The 15940-nt window shown below is 47.6% G+C and overlaps 1 non-coding gene across 1 annotated transcript; it reads left to right on the top strand.

Moving 5' to 3' along the window:
- The first annotated feature begins 14889 nt into the window (after positions 1–14889).
- On the top strand, positions 14890–15027 carry LOC114818103. The gene has a single exon (XR_003765923.1). It is a non-coding gene; the product is annotated as a small nucleolar RNA SNORA7 (small nucleolar RNA).
- The last annotated feature ends 913 nt before the right edge of the window (positions 15028–15940 follow it).

The following is a 15940-nucleotide window of genomic DNA, read 5'->3' on the forward strand; positions in this document are numbered from 1 at the left end:
CCCCTTCCCAGCCCCACAGCATTTATGTATATAACTATAATTTATTTACTTGTATTGATGTTTGTTTCCCTTCATCTAGATTATAAACTCAATGTAAGCAGGGGATGTGCCTGCTTACTGTTGTGCTGTTTTCTCCCAAACAGCTTAGTATAGTGCTCGGTACACAGCAAGGCTCACTGGAAAGAGCAGGGGCTCGGGAGTCAGAGGTCATGGGTTTGAATCCCGGCTCTGCCACTTGTCAGCTGTGTGACTGTGGGCAAGTCACTTAACTTCTCTGTGCCTCAGTTACCTCATCTGTAAAATGGGGGTTAAGACTGCGAGCCTCATGTGGGACAACCTGATGACTCTGTATCTACTCCAGTGCTTAGAACAGTGCTCTGCATGTAGTTAGCACTTAACAAATACCAACATTATTATTATTATTAATAAAAACAATGGAATGAAGGAATTAATGATTGGCTGTGTAGGATTCACCCAGGCACTCACCTAGAGCAATAATGAGCCCCAGTATGAGGACAATCACTATGATGGTTGGAATGAAGAGATGTTTACATTCAGTGGTCCCATCTGAAAAGCAGAGAGAATCATCCTGACTTTGTTCACAGCATAGGAAGCAAGAGCACTTTTCTAGTCAGTCAGTAAACAACATTCATGCTTTTTTTGTGCAGAGCACTGTATTAGACAACACTCAGGGCCAAATTTAAATTTTGAATGCAGAGGTGAAAAGGGGTGAGGGATTTACAGTCAAAAATGTGGAATGGAAATTTGGAGGGGACTGGCCTTAAAGGGCTAAAAGACCAGGAAGCCATCATTTGGGGACTTTTTTGTTCTGCTCTAGTAAGGGACTTTCAGGAAATGAATATATGATTCCGGTCATCGAGAAGGTCATGATCTAATAATGGGAGACAGAGAAATAAAAGTCATAAATTCTCCCACTACCTATTTACGATAGTAAGTCAGGCTCTTTAGGAAGCTGCATGGCTTAGTGGAAAGAGCACAGACCTGGGTTCCAATCCCGAATCCACCACATGTCTGCTATGTGATCTTGGACAAGTTACTTCTCACTTCTCTGTGCCTTAGGTACCTCAACTATAAATGGGGATTAAGACTGTGAGCCCTATGTGGGACAGGGACTATGTCCAACCCGACACAGTCTTGGATCTATCCCAGGGCTTAGTACAGTACCTGGTATATGGCAAGCGATTCACAAATACCATTTAAAAAATATTGGTACCCACTGCAATTAAGGTATTGCTATTTAGAAGGTGCATGGACAGTCTTCTAGTGATTTGCAAAATATAATAATCCTCCCAAAGGATTTTCATTGGGAAAATTGGGCTCCACGTAAGGGCCGCCCATCCAGTTTTCCCTGTCAATAATCGGGCTAAGAACAGACCAGTCACGGCTGGCCCAGTTGGAAGATACCAGAATCAGTGCTCAGAAACATCCATTCATTTACAGGTATTTATTGAGCACTTTCTGTGTGCAGAGCAATGTACTAAGCACTTGGAATGTATAATTAGGTGACAGCTAGAGACAATTCCTGCCCAACAATGGGTTCGCAGTCTAAAAGGGGGAAACAGACAGCAAAACAAAACAAGTAGACAAGCATCAATATCATCAAAATGTCATGTGTCCTGTGGTTGCTCGAGCTGGCTATCCCTGGACTCTGCAAGACCTCCAGTACCCACATCAGGCTGACTGGTCCTAATGGACCATGACTTTGAATTCTATAGTCATGCTGGAAGACTGCCCACAAAAGGGATCACAACCCTTACCAATGCGCAGCGGAGTGCCACGGAAACGAAGGTATTTCGGGTGGTCTGCCCACTGGCCCAGAGTTTTGGGGGACCTCTTGCTGAGACTGCCAGGGTCAGAATGCAGACCCCAAGATGAAGGTCATCTTGGTAACCAAAGCATGACGAGGCTTATATCTGCAACCACTCTAGAAGCAGGATAGGCCTTGGGGAGTCTAGCGGCTTCTCAAATCGGACTGTGAGAATGCTTTTGTCTTCCAGAAGTCATGGCCAATGGACCCCCAGAGGCTGGGCAATGGTGGGCAGGGAGGGAGGGTCTGTCTGTGTTGCTCCGGTCCCAACATTGGGGTCCGGCCTGGCTTCCTGCCGGTCAGGATTTCGGTGTTTTTGGCCCTGTCTATTCCCCGGGGATTGATATTCCGGCCAGGAAACTCCCCAGCCTCGGGCCTGGACCCCGGGGAGGAGAAGATTCGTCTGCCCGGGACCGAACTGGACCCCTCACACTGCCCAGGACCAGACCCTGTGGGCAGAGCAGCACCTCTATGTCTGGCCCGGCCCACTGCCATCCACCTTGGTCCATGCAGGGTTCGGGTAGAGCCACGGCAGGCTGGGCCTGGGACCTCCCATGTCTCATACCCCTCCACTGGAGCCTTCCTCCCATTCTTTGCTCCTGTGATGGAGGTTGGCTGGAAAAGGCGATGCCCTTCTCATCATCCCCAACCTGGCCTGGGCCTGCTGCCTCGGCCATAAGCCCCCACTCTGTCCTGCTCCCGCTTATCTGAGCCGGTGCTCCCTGGTTTGTCTGTCCAGCCCCCACTGGGGGGAACGGGCAATATGGGAGTGGGGTGGGGCCAGGGCTGGAAAGGGCAGGGGCTGAAGAGAGCAGGGAAGGGGCCGGCGGAGAACCCTCAGCACAACCCTCGTGTCCCCATCTGTGCTTCTGCTCCCTCCCTCCTCACTTAACATGCAAAAACTCCTCATTGTTGGCTTCAAAGTTCTCCATCACCATCATCATCTCCTCCTCCCTTCTCTCCTCATCCTTCTAAGGATGCCTCCATCATTTCATGGCTGTGTAAAATTCATCCAGACACTTACCTACAGCAATAATAAGCCCCAGTACGAGAACAATCAGTGCACTGTTCGGAATGAATAGTTGTTTATGTTCAATGGTCCCATCTGAAAAACAGGAAGAATCATCTTGAATTCATTTCACAGCACAGAAAGCAAGAGCATTTTTCTGGCTAGTTGGTAATAATGTTGGTATTTGTTAAGCACTTCCTTTGTGCCAAGCATTGTTCTAAGTGCTGGGGTAGTTACAAGGTAATCAAGTTGTCTTCACGTGGGGCTCACAGTCTTAATCCCCATTTTACAGATGAGGGAACTGAGGCACAGAGAAGTTAAGCAACTTGCCCAAGGTCACACAGCTGACAAGCGGCAGAGCTGGGATTAGAACCCACGACCTCTGACTTCTAAACCCAGGTTCTTTCCAGCAAGCCACACTACTTCTAAAACAGCATTCATGCTTTTTTGTGCAGAAGACTGTACTAGACAGCATGAAGCTGCTAAATTTTCACTTTGAGTGCAGAGGTGAAAAGGGGGTAGGGGTTTTACAGGCAAAAAAAGCGGAATGGGAATTTGGAGGGGACTGGCATTCTACAGAATCGTGCAGAACGAAGCATGCTTAGTATAATCTGAAGGAGCGGGGAGGGGAGAGTAATTTTCTATGTGTGGAGGGAGGGCATTCCAAGCCAGAGGTAGAACGTGGGTGAGAAGTCAGTCTTAACCCAGGTCCTTCTGATTCCCAGGCCTATGCTCTATTCACTAAGCCACGCTGTTTCCGTTGTTGTTGTCTACTGCTATTATACCCCTTGTAGTTATTGATGTTTACATTTAGTAATTGATATTTACATTTATTAATCACTCACGGTTATTGAGCGCTTACTAAGCACTTGGGAGAGTACAATACCACAGAGTTGGTAGAAACATTCCCTGACCACAATGAGCTTACAATCAAGAGGAAGAGGCAGGCATCAATATAAAGAAATCGATTATGGATACTTATGTGCCGTGGGGCTGAGGGAGGGGTGAAAAGGGAGTGCCAAAGGGTGCATTTACCATATCACAAGTATTTTAGCTGGCTACAACGGAAATAAGATATCTCTCCTGAGAAGCAGTGCAACCTCATGGATAGAGTATGGGTCTGGGAGTCTGAAGGACCTGGGTTCTAATCCCAGCTTTGCCACTTGTCTGCTCTGAGACTTTGGGAAAGTTACATCACTTCTCTGTGCCTCAGTTACCTTGTCTATAAAATGGAGATAAAGACTGTGAGCCCAAGTGGGACATGGACTGTATCCAACCTAAAGTGCTTGTATCTACCCCAGCATTCATGTGCCTGACATGAAGTGCTTAAATATCACAATTATTATTATTATTTTCCTTGTAGGTGTAATACCTGGGCTAATATATTTGTTGTCCTAATTATCGTTGCTCACTGTTTTCATATCCGTAATAGTTACTGACATTAATATAGTGATCACTAGGCCACCTGTCCACTGGACCTGGTACTAACTGTTCCTACGCACCAATATCGATAGAGGAATAGTTACAAACTGCTTAAGGTGAAGCTCAGGCACTGTCAGTTTCTGCTCCCTCTCTGGGTTGGATCTGACCCATTTCTCCACCCCCCTCCCCGGCCAGGAGGGCTGTGGCTGGGGGTGGGGGAGTGGGGAGGACAGGGTCAGCATGGCCAGGGACAGTTCAGGGTCTCCCCTCCGGTTCCCAACCCCTGCCGGGCAGGATTTCTGGGCTTGGTCCGGTTTATTCCCTGGGGAATGACATCCCAGCCAGGAAATCCCCAGCCTCGGTCCCAGGTTCCGGGGAGCAGAAGAGCAGCATGGCTCAGTGGAAAGGTAACGGGCTTGGGAGTCAGAAGTCATGGGTTCGAATCCCGACTCTGCCATTTATCAGCTGTGTGACTTTGGGAAAGTCACTTAACTTCTCTGTGCCTTAGTTACCTCAACTGTAAAATGGGGATTAAGACTGTGAGCTCCACATGGGACAACATGATCACCTTGTATCTTCCCCAGCGCTTAGAACAATGCTTTGCACATAGTAATAGATGAAACTGAACCGCAGGAAATAAGCTGGCATAAGTATGTATGCTAGGTTGTAATAGGAAATCAGCAAGGTAAGTTAGAAGGGGGATGTGGATGTGGATGGACAACTGTTGAAGGTTCTTGAGGAGTGGGGAAACATAGACTGAATAGAGTTTCAGAGAAATGATCTGGGCAGCAGAGTTAAGTATGTTTTGGAGTGGGGAGACAGGAAATAGGGAGGTCATCATGCAGGCTGATGGGATAATCAAGGCAGGATACAATAAGTACTTGAATTAATGTGGTAGCAGTCTGAATGGAGAGGAAAGGGTGAATATTAGTAATGTTGTGAAGGTTGAACTGAGAGGATCTGGTGGCCAATTGAATATATGGGTTGAATGAGCAAGATGAGTGGATGATAAAGCCAAGGTTCAGCCTTATGAGTCAGGGAGGATGGTGGTGCTGTCTATAGTGATGGAAAAGTCAGGGGAAGGGCAGGGTTTGGGTGGGAATATAAATACATTAAATTAGATTAGCAGGACTAGAAAGAGCCCTGGTCCTCTGATGCCCAGATCTGTGCACTTTCCACTAGGCCACACTGCTTCCCATGTCCTTACCTCACCAATATTCAATATTTCCAATATTTCCAATATTTCCTTCTATATTGATTTTCTGACTCACATCCTTAGACCTTTTCAGACCTTTAATTCTCTCCTGAAGCTTTCAGACTCCCCACCTCCCATGTCTCTAACCCCTGAGTCAAGATAGAGATCATGAAATGAAAGCATTCTCAAGGGCTAGCATCATCATTTCATTGTTTTTTTTATCTCTGCCCTAGAGAAGAAGTGTTGCCTAGTGGAAAGAGCACTGGCCTGGAAGTCAGGGATCCTGGCTGTGCCCCTTGCCTGCTGGATGACTGTTCCAAGGTGAATCTGGGCACCCACAGTCTCAAGGTCAGACGCTATCTTGTGACTGCATCAGCTATTCATTCATTCATTCATTCATTCATTCATTCATTCGTATATATTGAGCACTTATTGTGTGCAGAGCACTGTACTAAGCGTTTGGGAAGTACAGTTCAGCAACAGAGACAATCCCAGCCCACAACAGGTTCACAGTCTAGAAGGGGGGAGACAGATATCAAAACAAGTAAATAGACATCAGTAGCATCATTGTAAATAAATAGAATTATAGATACAAGCACATTATTAATAAAAAATAAAATTATAAATATAAATATGTACATATATATACAGGTCCTATGAGGTGGGGGGTAGAGGAAAGGGAGTGGGTCAGGATAATGGGGAGGGGAGAGGGAGCAGAGGAAAAGAGGGGCTTAGTCTGAGAAGGCCTCCTGGAAGAGGTGAACATTCAGTAGGGCTTTGAAGGGGGGAAGTGTGCTAGTTTGGTGGATTTAAGGAGGGAGAGCGCCAGAGAAGCAGCATAGCTCAGTGTAAAGAGCATGGGCTTGGGAGTCAGAGGTCATGGGTTCATTCATTCATTCAATAGTATTTATTGAGCGCTTAGTATGTGCAGAGCACTGTATTAAGCGCTTGGAATGACAAGTGGGCAATAGATAGAGACAGTCCCTGCCGTTTGACGGGCTTACAATCTAATCGGGGGAGACAGACAGACAAGAACAATGGCAATAAATAGAGTCAAGGGGAAGAACATCTCGTAAAAACAATGGCCACTAAATAGAATCAAGGTGATGTACATTTCATTAACAAAATAAATAGGGTAATGAAAATATATACAGTTGAGCAGACGAGTACAGTGCTGAGGGGATGGGAAGGGAGAGGGGGAGGAGCAGAGGGAAATGGGGGGAAAAGAGGGTTAAGCTGCAGAGAGGTGAAGGGGGGGCGGTAGAGGGAGTAGAGGGAGAAGGGGAGCTCAGTCTGGGAAGGCCTCTTGGAGGAGGTGAGTTTTAAGTAGGGTTTTGAAGAGGGGAAGAGAATCAGTTTGGCGGAGGTGAGGAGGGAGGGCGTTCCAGGACCGCGGGAGGACGTGGCCCAGGGGTCGACGGCGGGATAGGTGAGACCGAGGGACAGTGAGGAGGTGGGCGGCAGAGGAGTGGAGCATGCGGGGTGAGCAGTAGAAAGAGAGAAGGGAGGAGAGGTAGGAAGGGGCAAGGTGATGTAGAGCCTTGAAGCCTAGAGTGAGGAGTTTTTGTTTGGAGCGGAGGTTGATAGGCAACCACTGGAGGTGCTTAAGAAGGAGAGTGACATGCCCAGATCATTTCTGCAGGAAGATGAGCCGGGCAGCGGAGTGAAGAATAGACTGGAGCGGGGCGAGAGAGGAGGAAGGGAGGTCAGAGAGAAGGCTGACACAATAGTCTAGCCAGGATATAACAAGAGCCTGTAGCAGTAAGGTAGCCGTTTGGGTGGAGAGGAAAGGGCGGATCTTGGCGATATTGTAAAGGTAAAACCGGCAGGTCTTGGTAACAGATAGGATGTGTGGGGTGAACGAGAGAGACGAGTCAAGGATGACACCGAGATTGCGGGCCTGAGAGACAGGCAGGATGGTCGTGCCATCCACGGTGATAGGGAAGTCTGGGAGAGGACCGGGTTTGGGAGGGAAGATGAGGAGCTCAGTCTTGCTCATGTTGAGTTTTAGGTGGCGGGCCGACATCCTGGAGGCAGGAGGAGATGCGAGCCTGAAGGGAGGGGGAGAGGACAGGGGCAGAGATGTAGATCTGTGTGTCATCTGCGTAGCGATGGTAGTCAAAGCCATGAGAGCGAATGAGTTCACCAAGGGAGTGAGTGTAAATGGAGAACAGAAGAGGGGCAAGAACTGACCCTTGAGGAACTCCAACACTTAAAGGATGGGAGGGGGAGGAGGCGCCTGCGAAGGAGACCGAGAATGACCGGCCAGAGAGGTAAGAGGAGAACCAGGAGAGGACGGAGTCCGTGAAGCCAAGGTGAGATAAGGTATGGAGGAGGAGGGGATGGTCGACAGTGTCAAAGGCAGCAGAGAGGTCAAGGAGGATTAGAATGGAGTAGGAGCCATAATCCTGCCTCCGCCACCTGTCAGCTCTGTGACTTTGGGCAAGTCGCTTAATTTCTCTGTGCCTCAGTTATCTCATCTGTAAAATGGGGATTAAGACTGTGAGCCCCACGTGGGACAACCTGATTACCTTGTATCAACCCCAGCGCTTAGAACAGTGCTTTGCAAATAGTAAGCGCTTAACAAATATCATAATTATTATTATTATTATTCCAGACCAGAGGTAGGATGTGGGCCAGGAGTTGACAGCTGGACAGGTGAGAATGAGGCACAGTTAGAAGGTTAGTACTAGAGGAGTGGAGTGTGCGGGCTGGGAGGTAGAAGGAAAGAAGGGAGGTGAGGTAAGAAGTGGCAAGGTGATGGAGAGCTCTGTAGCCAATAGTGAGGAGTTTTTGCATGATACGGAAGTTGATAGGCAACCACTGGAGATTTTTGAAGAGGCGTATGATAAGCCCAGAACATAGAACTAGCAGAGGGGAACTCAAAAGCTTGGGTGGAACACCACCTATGCAACTGAAACATTCAGAGTGCCATCTCAGGTCAGAAAAACAGAAGGTGTCCCTCGTCCCCATCCCAGTCAAATAAGATAAGGAGGAGGGGCCTGGGGGGGGGGTACCGAGATTGAACAAGCAGAAACTAGAAGGCTGAACAGCCTGGAAGGACAAATGATAAATACCTGCCGCTCTGAGGTTCTGGGCAGCAGATTAAGAGCTGCATGTCACTCTGCCCAGAGTGTGAGATGCTTGCTCTGTATGCACCAAGTGAGGAAATGTGGGGCTGCGAGTATCCTGCTGAGAGCTCATGGGACTGGAAGAGCTTTGACACATACGTGTAATGCATAAATGTATTCCTCTCAAGTGGGAAGCATTTGTGGGTGGTTGGCAGGGAACCATAAATGAGTATGCAGTCTCCTGCTGCTTGGTTGCTCAGTCCCTATCCCATTCCACAGCTACTGATGGGTGAAAATGACAGATACCATAAAGCCCAGAGTGAATAAACAGGGGCACTAGAGATCATGGATCATCATTTTCTATTGAAGATGTCACAATAAGCTACAGTTTTGCTCAGGCTTTGGTACTTTACCATACAATTCTGTCACAAAGGAAGTTTTCTGAATACTTTCACCCAGTTACTCCTAGCAACTGTTCAGAGTTATTTTTCAGGGGCCAGAGGTGATTTTCAGGACATCTAAGCATCATTCAGGAAGGGGAGAGCTAGGCTTTCTCACATTCTACCAATACACACTTTACAAATGGAAAATCTGTGGCCAAGAGAGCTTCATTTACTTGGCAAGGCACGAAGGAGGGCAAAGGCCAAGTCATTTTTATCAATGGTATTTACTGTGTGTTTACTAAGTGTAGAGCAGTATTCTAAGGGCTTGGGAGAGTACAGTTCAACAGAGTTGGCAAAAGCATTCCCTGCTGACTGTGTGCTTATATAAATAATTTATAATATATGATTTAAAGATATGAATTACCTTTACCCTCATCAGGCTCAGGCTCCATGGCTGTTTGTACCATGGAGTTCTGTGCACAGAGCCTCTGCTGCCATGGCGGCTCACCCCGCCTTTCTTCTTCTTCCTGGCTCCAAACCGTGGTCTGGGTAGATCACCGCAGTGTGGGGTCGAAGATCCAAAAGCAGTGTTGTCATCCCCAAGGACCTGCAGCCCGAAGTAAGTCCCGCAGAGCACAAAGCAGATTCCGAGCTGCCTCCCTTCTGGAGCTGACACTGCTCCCCCTCCCTTTTCTCTCCTTTCCTGTCCCCTCTTGCCTTCTGCATACCCCAAGGGTTGGGGCCGTCTCGTCTCTGGAGCACCTCCATGTGGTGCAGCAGGCGTCTCTTTGCCCATGCATAGTCCTCCACCCCCTACTAGTCGCAGGGCCTGAATCTTCTGTCTGACCGGCTCCAGCAGCCCAGAATCACTGTCCCCTACCAGTCCCAGGACCTGGCTCCACCATCGGATCAGCTCCAGAGGCCCAGGACCACCGCCTCCTTTCACACACAGGTTTCACAGCCTGTCCTCCAGCCCCTACCTCAGAGCATAGTCCGCAGTGTCTCCAAAAGCCACTGCCAAAAGACACCTCCAATCCCCTCCCCGACTCAGCTTGGGTTTGACCCTAGTGTCTCGTGTTTCCCCAGACCCTTCATACTTTTGGAGTGCTCTCTATCTTTCCCACCAGGCCACATGGCTCCAAGAGGGCAGATTGGGCCACATGATGGAGATTAACGGATCAATGTAGGACTAAGAGAGATGAACGGGCACCATTGGAGACTGAGGGATGCCAATTTCTTGCTCAGCCACCAATGTACTCGACAACATGGGGACTAATGAGGGTTCAGGATGACAGAGAACAATAGGGCACTGACCCTTGCAAACTGCTTGACCAAAGAGACATGGGTCTTGATGAGAAAGAGCTAGGCAAGTGAATGGCAGAGGAACAGAAAACTATGGATCAAAGGGATTTAGACTTTTTATTTTTTCATTTTTTAAGTGGCATTTGTTAAGTTTTCAATATTGCCAGGCACTGCCTAAAGTCCTGGGTTGGATACAAGTTAATCAGGTTCGACACAAGCAAGGAGTTAGGCAGGTGAATAGAAGAGCAACAGAAACTTCTAAGCAAAGAAGTGCTAGACTTAAAAACAAACAGTAAGACAAGTAGCTGTCAGAGCTTTGAAAATTCTACACAAAATGATTCTGCCGGTCCACAATAGCCCCCCACTGCTATATCCACTGCTATATCATAAAACTAACTTGACATGATATTTTAAATGAATTTTTCACAGGGTACTTTTCCTAGTGTGTAAATCATCTATGTCTGTTTGTCTTCCCCATTAGATTGTGAGTTCTTTTAGGGAGAATTCGTGTCTTTTGTGTAATACATTGCTCTGTTCACCATTCATGCAGTAAATAACTTTGGTCAATTGATTTACTGAGGACTCTCCTGGGAGAGATCGATGATCTCATATCCCTTGACTGAAGGCAGAGTTGTTCGGTTCATTCCTGTTGGGAGAAATTTTGACTATAACACCTGTATAAGCTCTTATTTTATTGCTGGGAGGAATGTCTGATAGTTTAGCTATAGGATTTTGTACGTCTGTACAATGCCTTGTTGCTATATAAAAGACTTTTCTATCATTTTTCTTGTCATGTTAACACCTGTGACCATTCATTCATTCAATAGTATTTATTGAGTGCTTACTATGTGCAGAGCACTGTACTAAGCACTTGGGATGAACAAGTCGGCAACAGATAGAGACAGTCCCTGCCGTTTGACGGGCTTACAGTCTAATCGGGGGAGATGGACAGACAAGAACAATGGCAATAAATAGAGTCAAGGGGAAGAACATCTCGTAAAAACAATGGCAACTAAATAGAATCAAGGCGATGTACAATTCATTAACAAAATAAATAGGGTAATGGAAATATATACAGTTGAGCGGACGAGTACAGTGCTGTGGGGAGGGGGAAGGGAGAGGGGGAGGAGCAGAGGGAAAGGGGGAAAAGAGGGTTTAGCTGTGGAGAGGTAAAGGGGGGGTGGCAGAGGGAGTAGAGGGAGAAGAGGAGCTCAGTCTGGGAAGGCCTCTTGGAGGAGGTGAGTTTTAAGTAGGGTTTTGAAGAGGGGAAGAGAATCAGTTTGGCGGAGGTGAGGAGGGAGGGCGTTCCAGGACCGCGGGAGGACGTGGCCCAGGGGTCGACGGTGGGATAGGCGAGACCGAGGGACGGTGAGGAGGTGGGCGGCAGAGGAGCGGAGCGTGCGGGGTGGGTGGTAGAAAGAGAGAAGGGAGGAGACGTAGGAAGGGGCAAAGTGATGTAGAGCCTTGAAGCCTAGAGTGAGGAGTTTTTGTTTGGAGTGGAGGTTGTTAGGCAACCACTGGAGTTGTTTAAGAAGGGGAGTGACATGCCCAGATCGTTTCTGCAGGAATATGAGTCGGGCAGCGGAGTGAAGAATAGACTGGAGCGGGGCGAGAGAGGAGGAAGGGAGGTCAGAGAGAAAGCTGACACAGTAGTCTAGCCAGGATATAACGAGAGCCTGTAGCAGTAAGGTAGCCATTTGGGTGGAGAGGAAAGGGCGGATCTTGGCGATATTGTAGAGGTGAAACCGGCAGGTCTCGATAACAGATAGGATGTGTGGGGTGAACGAGAGAGATGAGTCAAGGATGACACCGAGATTGCGGGCCTGAGAGACGGGAAGGATGGTCGTGCCATCCACGGTGATAGTGAAGTCTGGGAGAGGACTGGGTTTGGGAGGGAAGATGAGGAGCTCAGTCTTGCTCATGTTGAGTTTTAGGTGGCGGGCCGACATCCAGGTGGAGACGTCCTGGAGGCAGGAGGAGATGCGAGCCTGAAGGGAGGGGGAGAGGACGGGGCGGAGATGTAGATCTGCGTGTCATCTGCGTAGAAATGGTAGTCAAAGCCGTGAGAGCGAATGAGTTCACTGAGGGAGTGAGTGTAAATGGAGAACAGAAGAGGGCCAAGAACTGACCCTTGAGGAACTCCAACACTTAAAGGATGGGAGGGGGAGGAGGCTCCAGCGAAGGAGACCGAGAATGACCGGCCAGAGAGGTAAGAGGAGAACCAGGAGAGGACAGAGTCCGTGAAGCCAAGGTGAGATAAGGTATGGAGGAAGAGGGGATGGTCGACAGTGTCAAAGGCAGCAGAGAGGTCAAGGAGGATTAGACTGGAGTAGGAGCCATTGGATTTGGCAAGAAGGACCACTTAGTGGCATACAGCATAACAGAGCTGATAGACACGTTCTGTGCCCACAGTGAGCTTGCAGTCTGGAGGAGAATGGACATTATTATAAATAAATTCATTATGTTTATACTAGTGCTGTTGGGCCAAGGGAGCGGTGAATTTAAGGTTGCAAATTCAAGAGCAAGGGCAATATAAAAGGGAGTGGGATAAAAGGAAAAGAAAGCTTAGCCAGGGAAGACTTCTTGGAGATGTGCTTTTAATAAAGTTTTGAAGTTGGGAAGAGGGACTGTCTGTCATATATGATGAGGAAAGGTGTTCCAGGCCAGAGACAGAATGTGATGAGAGGTTGGTGGTGAGATAGATGAGAGTGAGTTACAGTGAGTCGGTTGACATTAGAGGAGCAAAGTGGGCAGGCTAGGTTGTGGTAGGAAAGCAGTGAGGTAAGGTAGGAGGGGACTCGAGTCTTTAAAGCCAATGGTAAGAACTGTTAAGAATGGTGAGTGAGGAGGTGGATGAACAACCACTGAAAGTTTATGAGGAATTAATAATAACAATAATAATAATGTTGGTATTTGTTAAGCGCTTACTATGTGCCGAGCACTGTTCTAAGCGCTGGGGTAGACACAGGGGAATCAGGTTGTCCCACGTGGGGCTCACAGTCTTAATCCCCATTTTACAGATGAGGTAACTGAGGCACTGAGAAGTTAAGTGACTTGCCCAAAGTCACACAGCTGACAAGTGGCAGAGCCGGGATTTGAACCCATGACCTCTGACTCCAAAGACCGTGCTCTTTCCACTGAGCCACATGGACTGAATAGTTCTGTAGAAAAATAATCTGGGCAGCAGAGTAATATATAGCCTGAAGAGGGGAGAGACAGGAGGCATGGAGGTCAGCAAGGAGGCAGGATAGGATAAGCGCTTGGATTTAATGTGGTAGTGGATTTGATGAAAAGGAAAGGGAAGATTTTAGCGTTGTCCTGAGGGTTGAACTGACAGGATTTGGGTTGAATGAGAGAAATGAGTCAAGGATAACTCCAAGGCTACAAGATTGTGAGACGGTGAGGACAATGGTGCTATCTACAATGATGGGAAAGTCAGGGGCAGGATAAGGTTTGGGTGAGAAGATAAAGAGTTCTTTTTTGGACATGTTTAGCTTGAGATGTTGGTGGAGCAACCAAATGGAGACTCCCCTCTCTAGACTGTGAGCTCATGGTGGGCAGGGAATGTCACTGTTTTTTGTTATATTGTACTTTCCCAAGTGTTTAGTATAGCATTCTTCACATAGTAAATGCCTAATAAATATGACCAAATGAAAGAATGAAAGATGCCCTGAAGGCAGGAGGAAATGGACTGCAGAGAAGGAGAGAAACCAGGGCTGGAGATGTAAATTTGGGACTCCTCTGAATAGAGATTGTAGTTGAAGCCATGGGAGCTAATGAGTTCTCTAAGGGAATGATGTAGATGGAGAATAGAAGGAGACATAGAACTGAGCCTTGAGGAACTCCCACATTTAAGAGGTGTGGGAGGCAGATGAGGAACCCATGAATGAAACCGAGCAGTAGTGGCCAGAGAGATTGGAGGAGAATCAGGAAAGGACAGTTTCAGTGAAGCCAAGGTTGGGTAATGTTTCCAGGAGAAGGGGGTGGTTGACAGTGGTGAAGTTAGTTGAGAGGTCGATGAGGATTAGGAGAGAGTAGGGGCCACTGGATTTAGCTAGGAGATCATTGTTGAACTTTGAGAGATCAGTTTCTGTGGAGTGAAGGATAAGGAAACTGTACTGGAGGGGCTCAAGAAAAAAACTGGAAGAGAGGAAGTGGAGACAGAGGTTGTAGACAACTCACTGAAGGAGTTTGGAGAAATTTGGTAGGCGGAAGATAGGGCAATAACTGGAGGAAACTGTGGGGTCAAGGGAGGGATTTTTAGGATGGAGACAGAGGTTGTAGACAACTCACTGAAGGAGTTTGGAGAAATTTGGTAGGAGGAAGATAGGGCAATAACTGGAGGAAACTGTGGGGTCAAGGGAGGGATTTTTAGGATGGGGAGACATGAGCATGTTTGAAAGCAGTGAGGAAGAAGTCATTAGACAGTAAACAATTAGACTGTGAGCCCGTTTCTGGGCAGGGATTGTCTCTATTTGTTGCCGAATTGTACATTCCAAGCGCTTAGTACAGGGCTCTGCACATAGTAAGTACTCAATAAATACAATTGAATGAATGCATAGAAGATAACAGTCAGGGAGGCAAGAAGTGAAGGGGAAAGCGTTTTGATAAGGTGCAGTGGAATGGGGTTGGATGCACATGTGGAGGGGGTGAAATTTGACAGAAGGTAAGAGATCTCCACCCTCTCAGGGTTGGACCTGGAGAGTTTCCAGTACTCTATCAGTTTCAATTACAGGAGGGAGAGTCAAGCAGAGACATATCCATTCCATTAGTAGCTTGGGCAGTAGCTAGTAAGTGGAAGGCAATCTACTACAAGTCAAAACTTACCTGTTCTGGGCAGCAGCAGCATGGGAGAAAGTCAAGGGTGGAGACTCAAGTTTACTGCGCAGAAAGAGGCAATGATAAACTACTTCTGTATTTTTACCAAAAAAACTCAATGAATACACTACCGGAACAATTGCAGATGGAGGTGGGGCGTTCTGAGAGAGATGTGTACATGGTGTCGCTATGGGTTGGAGACGACTTGACAGCATAAGACAAGGAGATCTCCTCTTGAGATACCTGTTGGGAAAGATGGGACAGTTGAAGAAGGGGCAGGAGGAGGAATAGATTGGAGAGGAACATACTGTATTTTCTCAATAAAGTATGTAGCTAGGTCCCTAGGGGCAAGAGATGGGAGGGTGGGGATAGAGGATTTGAGGAAGGAGTTAAACATCTGAAACAATTTGCTAGGGCAATGGGCATGGGCGTCACTAAGGATGAAGAAATGATGTCAGGTAGAGGAGAGGGCAGGCTAAAGCTGGCAAGAACAGACTTGAAAAGGACCAGGTCAATCTGATATCTTGATTTCTGCCAGCAGCACTTTGAAGCTCTTACACTGGAGTGAGGGAAGTTGACTGGATAGGTAATCCGGGATTGAGGGTTAGTGATATGAGACTGGCGAAGGGATAGGGAGCAAGTGAGTTGAGCTCAGTAGAGAGGGTGGTGTTGAGGGCTTCAATTTGGATATGGAGACTAAATAGCTCATGATCACTAGACAGGTTGGGTGGGGTCAAGAGACTGGAAGTCTCTTTAGGGGAATGGATTTTTGGGGAAGTGGTGTGTGGGAGATAAGGCCGGTGAGGAGGATGTGGTTGGGTAGAGGGATTTCAGAGCTCGTAAGGGTAGAGATTGTATAGTGACTGGAAATAGGGAGGTCAACTGTGTGTTCAAGTTGGTGAGTAGGTGATG

Source organism: Ornithorhynchus anatinus, chromosome 17, assembly GCF_004115215.2.
Source record: "Ornithorhynchus anatinus isolate Pmale09 chromosome 17, mOrnAna1.pri.v4, whole genome shotgun sequence".
NCBI lineage: Eukaryota > Metazoa > Chordata > Mammalia > Monotremata > Ornithorhynchidae > Ornithorhynchus > Ornithorhynchus anatinus.